General features: G+C 45.6%; 1 non-coding gene across 1 annotated transcript; it reads right to left on the bottom strand.

The window, feature by feature from the left end:
• Positions 1-16,124: 16,124 nt before the first annotated feature.
• LOC115838169 lies at positions 16,125-16,287 on the bottom strand. The gene has a single exon (XR_004033208.1). It is a non-coding gene; the product is annotated as a U1 spliceosomal RNA (small nuclear RNA).
• Positions 16,288-17,932: the final 1,645 nt, after the last annotated feature.

Here is a 17,932-nt window from a genome sequence, read left to right as displayed (position 1 = left end):
GAGCAGAGATCGCACCACTGCACTCCAGCGTGGGTGACAGAGCGAGACTCTGTCTCAAAAAAGAAAAAGAAAAATAGAAATTGGGCTGGGCACAATGGCTCACACCTGTAATCCCAGCACTTTGGGAGGCCAAGGCAGGCAGATCACCTGAGGTCGGGAGTTCGAAACCAGCCCGACCAACATGGAGAAACCCTATCTCTACTAAAAATATAAAATTAGCCGGGCGTGCTGGCACATTGCCTGTAATCCTAGCTACTCAACAGGCTGAGGCAGGAAAATTGCTTGAACCCAGGAGGCAGGGGTCGTAGTAAGCTGAGATCATGCCATTGCACTCCAGCCTGGGCAACAAGAGCAAGACTCCATCTCAAAAAAAAAAAAAAAAAAGGAAAAAAAATTCTTCAGGGCAAAAATCACTACAAACAAAGTCAAATAAAGAACAAACTGGGAGGAATATTTTATGCTTTTTTTTTTTTTTTTGAGGTGGAGTCTCACTCTGTCACCCAGGCTGGAGTAAAGTGGCGTGATCTGGGCTCACTGCAACCTCTGCCTCCCGGGTTCAAGTGATTCTCCTTCGTTGGCCTCCCGAGTAGCTGGGATTACAGGTGTGCACCACCATGCCTGGCTAATTTTTGTATTTTTAGTAGAGACAGGGATTCACCATATTGGTCAGGCTGGTCTTGAACTCCTTACCTCGTGATTTGCCTGCCTCGGCCTCCCAAAGTGCTGGGATTACAGGCATGAGCCACCGTGCCCGGCCGAATATTTTCAATTTATATCAAGCAGAGCTCATGTCCTTACTGAGGAAAGACATCCATGAATTAGGAGAATGACCTGCAAAAGCCCGGGGAGGCCGGGCGGGGGGGATTCATGCCTGGAATCCCAGCCCTGCAAGAGGCCAAGGTGGGCGGATGGCTTGAGCCCAGGAGTTCAAGACCAGCCTGGGCAACATGGCGAAACCTTATCTCTACAAAAATACAAAAATTAGCTGGGTGTGGTGGCATGCGCCTATAGTCCCAGCTACTTGGGAGGCTGAGGTGGGAGGATTGCTTAAGCCTGGCAGATTGAGGCTGCAGCGAGCCGTGATTGCACCACTGCACTCCAGCCTGGGCGACAGAGTGAGTCCCTATCTTAAAACAAGCCTACAAAAAGGGAGCCCAAAGAACATAAATTCCGTGGTTTCTCCAAGCCCTTCCAGAGGCACCCATCGGGGTGCAGGGCAGTGGGACAGACGGTTCTTTTTTTTTTTTTTCTTGAGACGGAATCTCGCTCTGTCACCCAGGCTGGAGTACAGTGGCGCGATCTCAGCTCACTGCAAGCTCCGCCTCCCGGGTTCACGCCATTCTTCTGCCTCAGCCTCTCCAAGTAGCTGGGACTACGGGCGCCTGCCACCACGCCCGGCTAATTTTTTTTTTTTTTTTTTTGTATTTTTAGTAGAGACGGGGTTTCACCGTGGTCTCGATCTCCTGACCTCGTGATCCGCCCGCCTCGGCCTCCCAAAGTGCTGGGATTACAAGCGTGAGCCACCGGGCCCGGCCCCAGACGGTTCTTTAGGCTTCCTAATGTCCCAGCTCTAATACCTCTCTATAGCCTCCATGTCCCTCGTCTTTGGATTTTATACCAAGTCCTTTTCAGACACATTATTAGGAACCAATAAATATCTGTTGAGTGATTTCAGTGTTAGAGGAAGTGTTAAGAGTGCACTTGTTTCCTAGGGCCGCCATTAACCAAGTGTCACAAGCTGGTTGGCTTAAAAACAGTGGAAAATTGTCTCTCACCGTTCTGGAGGCTAGAAGTTGGAAATCAAAGTGTCAGGAGAGCTATGCTCCCCCTGAAGGCTCTAAGGGGGAGGGCATTCCTTGCCCCTTCCTAGCCTCTGGTGGCCTAGGCATCCTTGTCTTATGGCAGCATCGCCCTACCCTCTGCCTCCCTCTTCACATGGCCATATGCCCTGTTTCTTTGCATCTGTGATATCTCCTCATCATATAAGGACGCCAATTGTTAGATTTAGGGCCCACCTAAATTTACATCCATAATGATTGCATCTCAAGATCCTTAACTAATTACATCTGCAAAGGCTCTTTTAAAAATAAGATCAGGCCAGGCATGGTCGCTCACACCTGTAATCCCAGCACTTTGGGAGGCTGAGGTGGGCAGATCACGAGGTCAAGAGATAGACCATCCTGGCCAACATGGTGAAACCTCGTCTCTACTAAAAATACAAAAATTAGCTGGGTGTGGTGGCACATACCTGTAGTCCCAGCTACTTGGGAGGCTGAGGTTGCAGTGAGCTGAGATCATGCCACTGCACTCTAGCCTGGTGACAGAGTGAGACTCTGTCTCAAAAAAATAAAAAAAAAAAAGATCATATTCTAAAGCTCTAAAGTTCTGGGTGGATGTGAATGTATTTTTTGGGCAGGGGGTGAACACTATTCAACTTGCTACACGGAGCTTTTTCAGTTGCAAATGATAGGAAACCTCATCTAAGGAGCTTAAATAAACGATTATTGGCAATCTTAGCAAAATACATCTAGTATGTTACCCTGAACAATATCAGGCTTTGATGAGGTTACAAGTCCATCTGCAAACTAATCACTGTAGCCAGGCCAGAGGCTGTACCTGAGATCTTGAATCAGGAGTAGATTCAGTTCCACTGAAAGCACACAGACTGAGGAGATTATTTGCAGATACCATTACCAGGAGAAGGGGGACCGGGTGCTAGGTGGTAGAAAATGTAGCCACCCACTAGCATGGTGTTCCTCCACAGTCAGTCAGCTCTTGGGCAGCAGTGACTCTTCTCATATCTGCATTCCAGGGCCTTGAAGAACAGCAGGCCTTCAAATAAATATTTACTGAGTTGTTTTTGAATTTTTAACATGATTCAGTCTCCAAGGGCTTCATTCACGGTAAATCTGCAATCCGGTGTCTGATCCAGGGTGAGCCTTCCCCACGGAGGCACTGTCCTTTGTAAGGCCCTTCTAGGTAGACCAGCTGGCCATCTGTTGTGTAAGCATTCATTCTTCAAAACTTCCTTAAAAGAGAAGCAAGAAAGAAGGGTTTGGATCATGTTAGGGTCAAAGAAGGGCAGGAGAGAAATACAAGTGGTAGATGAAACTGAGCATCAAAGAAATACATCCCCACCTTTCCCCTTTGTTCTAACACACACACACAAATCCCATTATCTGCAGGGTTGGACTATTGTTACCCTCACATACCCTGGAGCCCTGGTGGAGAATACAGGATTCTGGGTTTAGGCATATGTCATTCAGTGGTTTAGGCCTGAAATATTGTGCCTTAAACACCCACAGAGGGGCCTTACATCCCAAACACCAGAAGAGCCAATGCCCAGAGGGTGAAATCAGACGGCCCTTAAGCTAGATGAAGCTGGAATTGGTAACCACACTGTGGAGTTTAATTTGCTGACCTAGATGTAGTTTGCAGCCCACAAAACCTCATACCACAGCAAAGCTTTTTCTTGTGCTGAGACAGCTGGCTGAGCGTGATGTTGCAATGACTCAGTTTTCAGTAAAGGGTCTGAGGAAATTAGGGGCAGGGCTACAGCCCCAAGACCACAGCCCCAAGAGACCTTCCTGTTTATTCATGGGTGAGAGAAGGGGAACCTTCTGTTTGTGGGCATTGGTATTTCATCAGAAGAGACAAGGCTGGGCTCTGGGTTTAAGCTGTGTGTACACAGTCAACACATGATAGTCAGACAATTATACTCAGAGTGAGAATTCATATCTAGCCACATAGGCCAAAAGCATCTCTAAAAGCTGTTCTTAGGCCAGGCGTGGTGGCTCACGCCTGTAATCACAGCACTTTGGGAGGCCAAGGCGGGTGGATCACGAGGTCAGGAGTTCGAGACCAGCCTGGCCAACATGGTGAAAGCCCGTCTCTACTAAAAATACAAAAATTAGCTGCACATGGTGGTGCACGCCTGATGTCCCAGCTACTCAGGAGGCTGAGGCAAGAGAATCGCTTGAACCCAGGAGGCAGAGGTTGCAGTGAGCCAAGATCACACCACTGCACTCCAGCCTGGGCGAAAGCCAGACTCCATCTCAAAAAATAAATAAATAAATAAATAAATAAAAGCTGTTCTTAAAACTATGAATCAAATCACATTTTTCCTTGACTTCCATTTTAAAACTGGACATAGGTTTATATGAGGAGGCCTAGTTCAATAAAACGAGAGTTGAAAACTCTGGGCTCGGAGGACTTCCCATTAAACATAGCCGGTTGAACATGTGTATACTCCTGGGCCTCCTCCCACTAAAATGTGAGTCAAGAGACTTTTTTTGAAAAGCATAAGTCCATAAGAGAAGTAAGAGCAAAGAGAAGAATCACAAAGATTTTTAATCTGGAAATTTGATTGGGAGATAATGAACCTCACACACCAGAGTAAAGGGTCTCAAAATGGGGAAGCCAAGAAAACAAGCCAATCCATGCCTCTGAAACATCCCAAAGGCCTAGGAATTGGAGGCACCAGATACTTCTGAAAAGTCATGGCTGTGGCTGAAAACTAGAGCACTGATTAAAAGTTTTCTTCCAACCTGGGCAACATAGTAAGACCCCATCTCTACAAAAAAACACAAAAATTAGCCAGGGGGGGGTGGTGCACACCTGTGGTCCCAGCTACTCAGGAAGCTGAGGCAGGAGGATCACTTGAGCCCAGGAGTTTGAGGCTGCAGTGAGTCATGCTCAGTCCACTGCACTCCAGCCTAGGCAACAGGGCAAGAAAAAAATAAAAAAGTTTTCTTAAGCAATAGTTAAGGCTGGGCACGGTGGCCCACACCTGTAATCCCAGCAGTTTGGGAAGCCAAGGCGGGCAGATCACTTGAGGTCAGGAGTTTGAGACCAGCCTTGCCAACATGGTGAAACCCCGTCTCTACTAAAAATACAAAAATTAGCCAGGCATGGTGGTGCACGCCGGTATTCCCAGCTACTCAGGAGGCTGAGGCAGGAGAATCGCTTGAACCCGGGAGGCGGAGGTTGCAGTGAGCTAAGATGGTGCCGCTGCACTCCAGCTTGGGCCACAGAGCGAGACTCCATCTCAAAAAAAAAAGAGTTAATCCCTGCAATTCTTCCCTTAGCCTATGCAACAAGCTACTACCTTCTCTCAGCCTTCATCAGAGACGGGCCACTTATTGTATGGGGAGTTTGAGTTAGAGGCACTTTGGGCTTAGGAACAACTGAAGGTGGAAGATGAGTACCAAAGAAGGAGGATGAAATGAAAGTCAGTGTACCAACCCGTGCTGTCCTCCCATTTGACTCCTAGGCACTGGCAGACACATTTATAACTATGGGGAGGGAGTTCAGAGAACTCCCGTAGGAAAATGACCACCAAAAGAAGAGACATGGAAATGTATCATAGGGGAGTCCCCCAAGAATGACTAGCCCCTGTCTGATCACCCCATTCTAAAATCACTCCATCATACATGCAAATCTTTTTTTGTTATGCTTTGTTTTGTTCTGTTTTGTTTTGAGACGGAGTCTTGCTCTGTCGCCCAGGCTGGAGTGCAGTGGTACAATCTTGGCTCACTGCAACCTCTGCCTCCCAGGTTCAAGGGATTTTCCTGCCTCAGTCTGGCAGCTATTCCAGTAGCTGGAATTACAGGCATGTGCCACCACGCCCAGCTCAGTTTTGTATTTTTAGTAGAGACGGGGTTTCGCCATGTCGGCCCTGCTGGTCTCAAACTCGTGACCTCAGGTGATCCACCGGCTTCGGCCCCCCAAAGTGCTCGGACTACAGGCGTGAGCCACCGCACCCAGCCAATATTGTTTCTTAAAACAATATTCAATGAATAAAAGCATTCATGGAAGGTTGAGCTGTGATAGTAGAAACTAAAAATTCAAGAGGTCAGGTGTGGTGGCTCATGCCTGTAATCCCAACACTTTGGAAGGCTGAGGCAGGAGGATCTCTTGAGCCTAGGAATTCAAGACCAGCTTGGGCAACATAGCGAGACCCTGTCTCTACAAAAAATAAAAAATTTGTCAGGCATGGTGGCACGTGCCTGTTGCCCCACCTACTTGGGAGGCTAAGGTAGGAGGATTGCTTTAGCCTAGAAGTTTAAGGCTGCAGTGAGTTATGATCACACTGCTGCACTCCAGCTTGGGTGACAGAGTGAGACCCTGTCTCAAAAGAAAAGAAAAGAAAAGTCGGAAGGTAAAGTTGAAAAAAAAAATCACAGAAAGTAGGAAAAAAGGGTCAGAAAATAGGAGAAAGACAGTTAGAAAATCAGAGACCTTCTACATCAATTTAGGAAGTCTGACATTTGAGCAATTGGAGTTCCATAAAGAGAGAATACAGAAAATGGAAAGGAGGAAATAATGTTTTAAAAAATAACAGTAATTCAAGAAAAAAAATTCTAAAATGGAAGACCATATGTTTCTAGATTGAAAGGGCCCACCCGAGTATCCAAGGCAATGAATGGAAAAAAATCCCCTACCAAGGCACAACATTGTGAAATTTCAGAACAACTCTGAATAAGAAGATCTAAAAAGCTTCCAGGATAAAAAAAAAATAGCAGGTTATGTACTACAGATCAGAAATGGCAATAGCTCTGCTCTTCTCAAGCACAACACTGGAAGCTGGAATGTGATGAATTCAAAGCTAACATGCAAGAGTGAATGAAGAATAAAGACATTTTCAGAAATGTAAGCTTTCAAAATTTTAACCTCCCAAGCAGCCTTTCTTCTTTTATTTTTTGTTTGAGATGGAGTCCCGCTCTGTCTCCCAGGCTGGAGTGCAGTGGTGCAATCTCTGCTCACTGCAACCTCCACCTCCCGGGTTCAAGCGATTCTTGTGCCTCAGCCACCCAAGTAGCTGGGATCATAGGTGTGCACCACCACGCCCAGCTAAGTTTTGTATTTTTAGTAGAGACAGTGTTTTGACATGTTGGACAGGCTGGTCTTGAACTCTTGGCCTCAAGTGATCCACCCACCTCAGCCTCCCAAAGTGCTGGGATTACAGGTGGGAGCCACCACACCCAGCCCAAGCAGCCTTTCTTAGGAAACTATAGGATGATATTTTCCATGAAAATGAAGGAATAAATAAAGAGGAAGCCTTGAAGGCCAGGAAATGGGAAGAGAGCAGAGTTGGGAGCAGGAGGATAGGGATGGAGGACTTGAGGATGCCTCATAGAAAAACACATGAAACCAGCAGACAACCTGCTATGTCTAAATATGGTGAGCAAAGATTTACATTTCCAGTAGCGTCTGGAGAAGAATTAGCAATAGATACATAGACAGTTGAACAAATAGAAAATAAGGCAATATTTATCTTCAGGGAAAACAAGAAAAAGTTTGTACCAGATAGGAAATATAATCATGTTACACTCCACAGCTCAGCTGTGAATAATGGCTGCATTGTCAGAATAAACACTGGCTACTGATTAAACCAGAAATTGCAACACAAGCAAATTAGGAGGATAGGGGAAGAGAAGATATATGATAGCTAAATCCTTGTTTCCCAAAGAAGGAAGACAACAGATAATAAATGCAACAGAGAAAACTGGAGAAGCTGGTGAAAGCTAAAAAGAGGCTGCTTTTGAAAATCAAGGGTGGGAATAGTGGGGAAGGAATTGCTTGCTTTAAGATTTTAAAGATTATTTTACTTTTCAAATAATGCAAATGTGTTATCTAATAAAAACAGTAACTAAAGAAAGATCATTATTGAATTATGGAAGAAGTTAAACTAGTAGTGGCTATTATTTGTTGAGTGCTTACAATATGCCAGAAACGATGGCAGGCATTTTACTTATAGTATCTTGTTTATTTATTTGAGACGGGGTCTTACTTTGTCACCCAGACTGGAGTGCAGTGGCACAGTCATGGCTCACTGCAGCCTCAACCTCCTGGGCTTAAGCAATCTTCCCACCCCAGCCTCCCGAGTAGCTGGGACTACATACATGCACCACCATACTGGCTAATTTCTTAATTTTTTGTAGAGATGGGGTTTTGCCTTGTTGGCCAGGCTGGTCTCGAACTCCTGGCCTCAAGTGATCTGTCCACCTCAGCCTCTCAAAAGTTCTGGGATTACAGGTGTGAGCCACTGTGCCAGGCCTCTAATTTGGTCTCTAAATAAACGAGTAAATAAAAACATGATGCCCCATCAGACACTGCAGAGCAGCGATTCCCACCTTTTTCTGCACTTTTGAATGAAGGACAATGATCATGTAAGCCCCTTACTCCCACCTGGGAGTCCAGGGTTACGCATAATTCCGTAAACTCATCCTTTTCTCTCCTACAGAAGTAAGAATATCCAAATAAGTTAAAGTGACATTATTTTTGGAATAACCTAAAATCTTCTCAAATATAATTTTTTAAAAGTAGATCGGCCAGGCACAGTGGCTCATGCCTGTGATCCCAACACATTAAGAGGCCGAGGTGGGCAGATCACCTGAGGTCAGGAGTTTGAGACCATCCTGGCCAACATGGTGAAACCCCATCTCTACTAAAATACAAAAAAAAAATTAACTGGGTGTGGTGGCGCACACCTGTAATCCCAGCTACTCGGGAGGCTGAGGCATGAGAATCACTTGAACCCAGGAGGCAGAGGCTGCAGTGAGCCAAGATCGCACCACTGTACTCCAGCCTGGGTGACAGAGTGAGACTCAGTCTCAAAAAAATAAATAAAATAAAATAAGATAAGATAAAATAAAATAAAATATATAAAATAAAATAAAAAAAATATAAAATATAAAATAATATAAAATAAAATAAATATAAAATAAAATAAAAAAGTAGATATTGCAAATCCCAGCATCTTAACTACTGTTAGTAACCAAGTCCCTGCGGCTCACAACCATTGGAGGAAATGCAGCCACAGAGGGCCTTGGAGACATGTCTGCGGCTCCACACTGAGTTGATGGCAGAGCCCAGAGCCCTTGCCTTTTATAGTATGTGTTAACAGAACAACTGGCTAGGATGTACTTCTACAGATGGTGGTGAGTGCATGAGGCTTGACCATCTGAGCAAGCTTGTCATGAGGCCAGAGCTCTTTCTTTCCCTGTCTGGGCCACTCTTTACAAATGTACCAAAAAAGCTTTTATTGTCAGAGAAAAATGATTCCATTTAGATCTAGATATCCTGTGGAGTCCATTCCTTCAATAAACTTTTTTTTTTTTTTGAGATGCAGTCTTGCTCTTTTAGCCCAGGCTGGAGTGCAATGGCACGATCTTGACTCACTGCAACCTCTGCCTCCCAGGTTCAAGCGATTCTCCCGCCTCAGGCTCCTGAGTAGCTGGGATTACAGGTGCCCACCACCACACCTAATTTTTGTGTTTTTAGTAGAGATGGGGTTTTGCCATGTTGCCCAGGCTGGCCTCGAACTCCTGACCTCGTGATCTGCCCGCTTCGGCCTCCCAAAGTGCTGGGATCAGAGGTGTGAGCCACTGCAGCCGGCCAGTAAACATTTTATTGAGTATCTATTATGTGTCAGTCAAGGCAATAGCTAGGCTGGGTGTGGTGGCTCATGCCTGTAATCCCTCCTCTTGGGAGGCCAAAGCGGAAGCATTGCTTCAGTCCAGGAGTCGGAGACCAGCCTGGGCAACATAAGGAGACCCTGTCTCTACAAAAAATAAAAAAATTAGCCAGGCATGGTGGTGCAAGCCTATAGTCCCAGCTACTCATGAGACTGAGGCAGGAGGATTGCTTGAGCAATCTAGGAGGTCGAGGCTGCAGTGAGCCGTGATGGCACAAGTGCACTCCACTCCAGCCTGGGCCACACAGTGAGACCCTGTCTCAAACTAAAATAAAATTTAAAAGGCAATAACTAGACCAATGGTGTAAAAAAAATTTTTTTAAGAAACAATTTTTTTTAATAAACACAGTATCTGACATACACATGCAATATTGCAATGGAGATGAAAATAGGGCTGCAGCCACTGAAGGTGGTAGGTAGAGATGGAAGAGATGCATCCTGTCCACTGTGCTTCCTCCTCAACCCGACCTGGGGGTCCCACCTGATGCTTTGCAGAGCACACTGAGAAAAAAACTACAAAGCATTCTACTGACAACTAGCTGGAGCCTGTGGATGTTCAATATAAATAAATTTACTTTGGATATAATTCCCTTTTGTGACGTATATGTCCAATAATAGCCAGACACTGTTACATTGATCAGTGCTCACTGAAATACTTGGTATCTCTGTGTGAGTGTGTATGTGCATGTTGTGTTGGTTGATTTAGTTTTACATACATTTGTACTGTTTCTCAAAAGAACGCATCTTATAGTTAGGGTTTATTGGCAGAAAAAAGATTGCAGGGGATTTGAATATATCCATTAGGGTTTATAACATTAACCAGTATTTATCAACTTTTGCAGAGCATTAGAAGCACCTGCAAGTGCCTATTAAAAAATAGTAATGCTTGTTAAAAATATGTATTCTTGGCTGGGCATGGTGGCTCATGCCTGTAATCCCAGCAAGTTGGGAGGCCAAGGTGGGTAGATCATGAGGTCAGGAGTTTGAAACCAGCCTGACCAACACGGTGAAACCCTGTCTCTACTAAAAATACAAAAATTAGCCGGGTATGGTGGCACATACCTGTAATCCCAGCTACTTAAGAGGCTGAGGCAGGAGAGTCGCTTCAAGCTGGGAGGCGGAGGTTGCAGTGAGCCAAGATCGTGCCACTGCACCCCAGCCTGGGCGACAGAGCGAGGCTCCGTCTCAAAAACAAACAAACAAACACATTCTTGGGCCCTGCCCCAGACATATGGTAACAGAACAGGGCTGTGGAGGGGGGAATTAGCAGGAATCTATGTTTTTCCTTCAATCTTTTATTTTGAAAATATTCAAACTTACAGAAAAGTTGAAAGAACACAGCAACCACCCCTATACCTTCTACAAAGATTCCACAATTAACATTTTACTACATTGAGGTTTTTTTCACCCCTCTCTCTCTATCACCTCCTTCTTTGCGTCTACAGAATTTCTTACTGAGACCTTTGAAGGTATATTTCAGACATCATGACACTTATTCATGTTGTGGGTTACACTGTGTCCCAATCAAAGATTACATTGACGTCCTGGCCCCTGGTACCTTGAATGTGACCTTAGTGGTAAATAGGGTCTTTGCAGAGGTACTCAAAATGAAGTCATACTGGATTAGAGTGGGCCCTACATCCAATAACTGCCGTCCTTATAAGGGAGAGAGAGATTTGAAGACACGGAGAGACACACAGTGAAAAAGGCTACCTGACTGGAGACAGAGATTGCCAGTAACTACCAGAGGCTGGAAGAGGCAAGGTCGACTCCTCCCTAGAGCCTTCAGACAGAGCATGGCCCCACCAACACCTTGATTTTGGACTTGAACTGTGACAGACCAAATTTCTGTGTTGCAAACTATCCTGCTTGTGGCAATTTATTACCGCAGCCCTAGGAAACTAATACAACTCCTGAATACAGGTGTTACCTAAATGTGGGCATTTAATGGGACTCGGGTATTCTCCCCATAACCAATATCATTAGCACACCTAAGAAAATTAACAATAATTTTATGATATCCAATCCATAATCAAATATGTCCAATTGTTCTCAAAATATCTTTTATAGATTTTTTTCCTTTTTTTGATCCAGGATCCAATCAAAGTATCTTACATGCATTTGATTATTATGTCTCTCTAATTTCTTTTATTCTAAAATAATTTATCTTAAAAAATGACTTCTTGATGTGTCCAGGTTTTAAAGAAAATAATTATTCTCAAACAGTAAGAAAGACTTTATTCAAGACTATTGCAATAGGAGTGCTGTTCTAGGTGAGTGCCATCTGGCTCAACTCCAAGTACAAGGACAAGTGGGGATTCACAGCCAAAGAGCAGGATGAGGGGACAGTGGACGGGAAATTACTAATGGGAGACATCAAGCGTAGGTGATTCTTGCTAAAGACAGGCTAAGGGCTTAGACACCAAGGAAGCGGGGTGAGGTACTTGATCAGATACAAAGGGTGGAGGGATGACTTGGCAGGATTCTTTGCTAAGACTGGCTGGGCAGACCAAAGACAAGATGGGGGCCAAGGTCCAGGCCTAGTTGAAAAGAAGGCTCAGAGGAATCTGACTAAAGTTTGGTCAGGGAGAGAGCCTTTGTTACAGGTTGGTTGTCTTATAGTACGTTCCACACTGTGCAGTTGTCTTTCCTTTTCTTTTTCTTTTTTTTTTTTTTTTTTGAGACGGAGTCTCGCTCTGTCGCCCAGGCTGGAGTGCAGTGGCGCAATCTCGGCTCACTGCAACCTCTGCCTCCTGGGTTCAAGCGATTCTCCTGCCTCAGCCTCCCAAGTAGCTGGGATTACAGGCATGCACCACAACGCCTGGCTAATTTTGTATTTTAAGTAAAGACGGGGTTTCTCTATGTTGGTCAGGCTAGTCTTGAAATCCCGACCTCAGGTGATCCACCCCTCTCGGCCTCCCAAAGTACTGGGATTATAGGCGTGAGCCAGTGTGCCCGGCCTTGCATTTGTCTTTTCATCCTTTTGGTGAAACTTGTTCCTCTATCACCATTAAGTCATGAGGCTTGATCAGATTCATGTTTGTCACATATGGCAGGAATAATTCATAGCTGGTAGTATTAAGTATTTCAGATTACATCACATCAGAAAGTGCATAAGTGCATAATAGCTGCACTATTAGCGATGCTTAGTTGTTGTTGTTTTTATTTTTATTTTTGGAGACGGGGTCTTTCTCTATTGCCTAGGCTGGCGTGCAGTGGCATGATCATAGCTCACTGCAGCCTTGAACTCCTGGGCTCAAGCAGTCCTCCCACCTCAACCTCCCTAGTAGCTGGGACTGCAGGTAAGTGCCACTCATGCCTGGCTAATTTTTTATTTTTTGGTAGAGAGAGAGTCTCACTATGTTGTCAAGGCTGGTCTCGAACTCCTGGCCTTAAGCAATCCTCCTGCCTCAGTCTCCAAAATTGATGGGATTACAGGCATGAGCCACTGTGCCTGGCTGAATTTGATCACTTTGGTAAGGTGATGACCACCAGCTCTCTCCATTGTAAAGGGCAATTTTCCCCTTGGTAATTTGCAAGTCATCTGCAGGTAATACTTTAGCCCGATGTGAATATCTTGCTCTTCAATAACCTTCTGTCCAGTGGTTTCATCAAAAATCTTTATTTAATTGGGGGTTGCCAAATAGTGATTTCCAATTCTATCATTCCTTTCAGTTTTATTAGCTGGTATTTCCTTTCCTTTATTCCTTGTTTTGAATATCACTAGAGATTTTTAAAGATTGTGTTATCGCCGGGCGCGGTGGCTCACGCTTGTAATCCCAGCACTTTGGGAGGCCGAGGCGGGTGGATCATGAGGTCAGGAGATCGAGACCACGGTGAAACCCTGTCTCTACTAAAAATACAAAAAATTAGCCAGGCTCGGTGGCGGGCGCCTGTAGTCCCAGCTACTGGAGAGGCTGAGGCAGGAGAATGGCGTGAACCCGGGAGGCGGAGCTTGCAGTGAGCCAAGATTGCGCCACTGCACTCCAGCCTGGGCGACAGAGCGAGACTCCGTCTCAAAAAAAAAAAAAAAATTGTGTTATCAGGCCGGGCATGGTGCCTCATGCCTGTAATCCCAGCATTTTGGGAGGCCGAGGCAGTCAGGAGTTTGAGACAAGCCTGGCCAATATGGCGAAACCCCGTCTCTACTAAAAATACAAAAATTAGCCAGGCGTGGTGGCGCGTGCCTGCAGTCCCAGCTACTTGGGGGGTTGAGGCAGAAGAATCTCTTGAGTCCGGGAAGTGGAGGTTGCAGAGAGCAGAGATCGTGCCATGCACTCCAGCTTGGGCAATAGAGCGAGACTCCATCTCAAAAAAAAAAAAAAAATTGTGTTATCAACTATAGTGAGTATTTATTTTGATGTTCAGATTGACCTAAATTTGGCCAGTAAAATTTCCTTCAAGCTGGTTGCCGTCTTGGAACACTTCTTTGTCTTCTGGCACAATTTGATGTCCCAGGCTCACTTTCCCTGCCCCAGATTGGGGACCCACCATTTTTCCAAGGGGCAGAAAACATGGTCATCCTCTCAATTACCTAGAGTAGTGGTATCATATTCCACCAGCCTGGCCAACATGACGAAATCCCATCGCTACTAAAAAAATACAAAAATTAGCAGGGCATGGTGGTGGCACCTGTAGTTCCAGCTAATTGGGAGGTTGAGGCATGGAGAATCGTTTGAACCCAGGAGGTGGAGGTTGCAGTGAGCTGAGATCTTGCCACTGCACTCCAGCCTGGGTGACAGAGCAAGATTCTGTCTCAAAAAAAAAAAAAAAGAAAAAGAAAACAGAATAATGGTATCACATTCGTTACCCATTTAAAATTAGCTTAACAGTAGCTAATGTTGATCAAATGCTGGGCACTGGGCCACATGTTTCCATGCATCCTCATTTAATTCACATGTTAATTCTTTACAGTAGATTATGTTACTTATCCCTATTTTACAGATGAGGAAATCAGGGTGTGGAGAAGTTAAGTAAACTGCCCAGGTCCTCTCAGCTGGCAAGAGGAGGAGCTAGCAACTGGAACTCTAATCATTCTGATGCCAAAGCCCAAGCTTGGAACCACCATAATCTATTGACAATTTGGCTACAAAAGAAGAAAACTCCTTAAGCAGCATTGAACCTGATAATATCTACATTTTTAAAAACAAAAACCATGCTTTAAGGTAACAGGTATTAAGCAAAATTTAGGGAAAGAAATCCTTGAGTACAATCTGGAAACTTTCTCATTAATTCCCCCTTTTTTTTTTTTTTTTGAGATAGAGTCTCACTCTGTTGCCCAGGCTGGAGTGCAGTGGCAAGATCTCAGCTCACTGCAGTCTCTGCCTCCTTGGTTCAAGCGATTCTCCTGTCTCAAGCTACTCTCCTGAGTAGCATGCGCCACCACGCCCAGCTAATTTTTGTAGTTTTAGTAGAGATGGGGTTTCGCCATGTTAGCCAGGCTGGTCTTGAACTCCTGACCTCAGGTGATCTGCCTGCCTTGGCCTCTCAAAGTGCTAGAATTACAGGTGTGAGCCACCACATCTGCCTTTTTTTTTTTTTTGAGACAGAGTCTTGCTCTGTCCTTTCTCATTAATTCTAAATTGCCAATAATCATAGTTTAGAATGATCTTGATCGACCCAGAATATGAGGAGAAAGCTTTCTTACAACTCAACCAGAAGCCTTATCATGAAGTGAATTGGAGCAGGGACTTTGGGCCAAGGCAATGTTGAACGCCCTTCCAGCTTCTCACCTACAAGTCTTTTCTGTGCTTCTGGGACAGTTCATTCAGAGCTTAAGCTGTCCAGGGTAATGAAAGTGTTAGTAGGGAGAAGAGAAAGCTGCTATGATTATGTAATTATGCCAGGTTGTCTTTGTCATAGGGTGCTGGGGAAGGGGATAGGGAGGGGGACACTTGCCAAACTGGGGGCTGTGACTGCTTGGACAAAGGAGCGCCTTTTTCTAATCTGCACAGAGGTGCAGATAAGCACTGCAGGCTAGTAGAGGCCCTAGCTGAGTCAAGTTCTTTCAGTTTGAAGTTGACTGTTCTAGGTTCAAGGGTGAATGACTTTCTATTATCTCTTAATGAGAAAAAACTTCCTTCTCCCAACAAGAATTTCCAGTTGTGGTTATTAGCCTAGGTGTAACCGAAATTGAAAAGTAATTATATTCCTCTTAGCAGCTAAGGTTGCCCCCAGCAACCTGCCCGTTTCCTGCTGTTTCACTCTTAGGAGGACAGTCTTTTGCCTTGTATTCTTTTTTTCCCTTCTCCACATTGACTTTAGGGTCCAGTTTTAAGCCCCAGACCTGTTTAGTAACTAGCTTTAATCCCAGGGCACCAAGTCTCTGGCCTCTCCATGCTTCCTCCTTCCCTTCCTGGGTCTTAGCCAGAGCAGGGAGCACTACCTTCCTGAGTACACAGAGCAGTGGTGAGAGGTGTCCCAGGGAGCCATCTCAGGGAACCCATTAAGATAAAGGGGAAGAATAAACAGAAGCAGATGTTCCTTCAGCCCCAGTCCCCAGCCCACTGAAAAACAGGAAGCTGGGGTGGCAGCTGATAAGTGCTGTCTCCAGGGCTGGGCCGGGACTTCTTGGAGCCAGGGTCTGGGTTGGGTTTCTCAGTCCTGATCTCTCCAGGACAGTCTCTTTTTTCTTTTCCTTCATTACTAGGGGAAAGCACAAACACAGTCCCCCTTTACCACAAATTATGCAGTTGAGGTCCCACTTTGGGGAAATTGTGAGGGTCAGCCCATCCAGAGTGCAATGGATGAGCCTTGCCCTAGGAAAATCATTGTTTGTGATCCTGTTATCTCCCCCACCAGGTAAGTATCTCCAGGCCAATCTTATTTCCCTTCCACAGGGACAGGTCAAAGGCACTTTCCCTCCATATGAATACAAATCAAATGTATTCACATTTTATCATCAATGCCTGCGGCCACTCAAAATTCAAAAGATGGGGCCGGGGATGGTGTCTCAGCCTGTAAAGCCAGCACTTTGGGAGGCCAAGGTGAGTGGATCACTTGAGGTCAGGAGTTCGAGATCAGCCTGGCCAACATGGTGAAACTCCGTCTCTACCAAAAATATAAAAAACTAGCCCTGTGTGGTGGCAGGCACCTGTAATCCCAGCTACTTGAGAGGCTGAGGCAGGAGAATCGCTTGAACCCAGGAGGTGGAGATTGCAGTGAGTCGAGATCATGCCACTGCACTCCAGCCCAGCCTGGGCGACAGAGACTCTCTCAAAAAAAAAAAAAAATTTTCAAAAGACATGAACTTCCAAAGTGGAGACTGCACACATGCACACATCTACACACATGCACACACATATGTACACACACATGCATGCACATTATGCATGTACATACATGTGCACCCACAGACACCATACACGTGCACACGTGCCACACACGCATGTACACACGTACCATGTACATGCACACACACATACCAAACACACACACACGTGCACATACAAGCCCTCATCTAGGCTGAGATCTAAAAGCCCTGTGGTTGGCTGAGTGCGGTGGCTCATGCCTGTAATCCCAGCACTTTGGGAGGCTAAGGTGGGCGGATCACCTGAGATCGGGAGTTTGACACCAGATTGACGAACATGGTGAAACCCCGTCTCTACTAAAAATACAAAATTAGCTGGGCATGGTGGCGGGTGCCTGTAATCCCAGCTACTTGGGAGGCTGAGGCAGGAGCATCGCTTGAACCCGGAAGGTGGAGGCTGCAGTGAGCCGAGATCGCGATGATTCCCCAAAACACCACAGTGCACCCTCCATAAAAGGGGTTGTCCAAGCTTGGAGCTCTCTGGGTCTGGGGTTTCCCCTCAGTACAGTGAGGAGTGTGGACAAGGAAACTTCTAGGACCTCTTCCTGTGCTCCCACATCCTCTGGCCCTAAGGGCTGTTTTCAGCTCCCCACCCCCATATCCCAAAGGATCGAAGGAATCGAAAGTTAAGGAATTAGACCTTAAGGCTGTGGTGGCTGGGCTGGAGTGGGTGGTGCTTTGCCGCATACCTCTGGCATATCATCCTACAGCAGTGTTTCTCTTTCAAAAGAAAAAATTATTGCGGTGGCTCAGGCCTGTAATTCCAGCATTTTAGGACACCGAGGCAGGTGGATCACCTAAGGTCAGGCATTCAAGACCAGCCTGGCCAACGTGGTGAAACCCCATCCCTACTAAAAATACAAAAATCAGCTGGGCGTAGTGGTGGGCGCCTGTAATCCCAGCTACTTGGGAGGCTGAGGCAGGAGAATTGCTTGAACCTGGGAGGCAGAGGTTGCAGTGAGCTGAAGATCATGCCATTGCACTCCAGCCTGGACAACAGAGCGAGACTCCGTCTCAAAAAAAAAAAAAATTATTGTGGACCCCAAGCTGACGAAATCTTTAATGTTACCCAAATATATGCATATTAAAACCTTGGTATGCACACCTTGTGTTGTTAGGTAGTCTATGATCAGAAAAGCCAAGCA

This window comes from Nomascus leucogenys, chromosome 13 (genome assembly GCF_006542625.1).
Source record: "Nomascus leucogenys isolate Asia chromosome 13, Asia_NLE_v1, whole genome shotgun sequence".
NCBI lineage: Eukaryota > Metazoa > Chordata > Mammalia > Primates > Hylobatidae > Nomascus > Nomascus leucogenys.
This window is presented reverse-complemented; position numbering and strand designations above follow the sequence as displayed.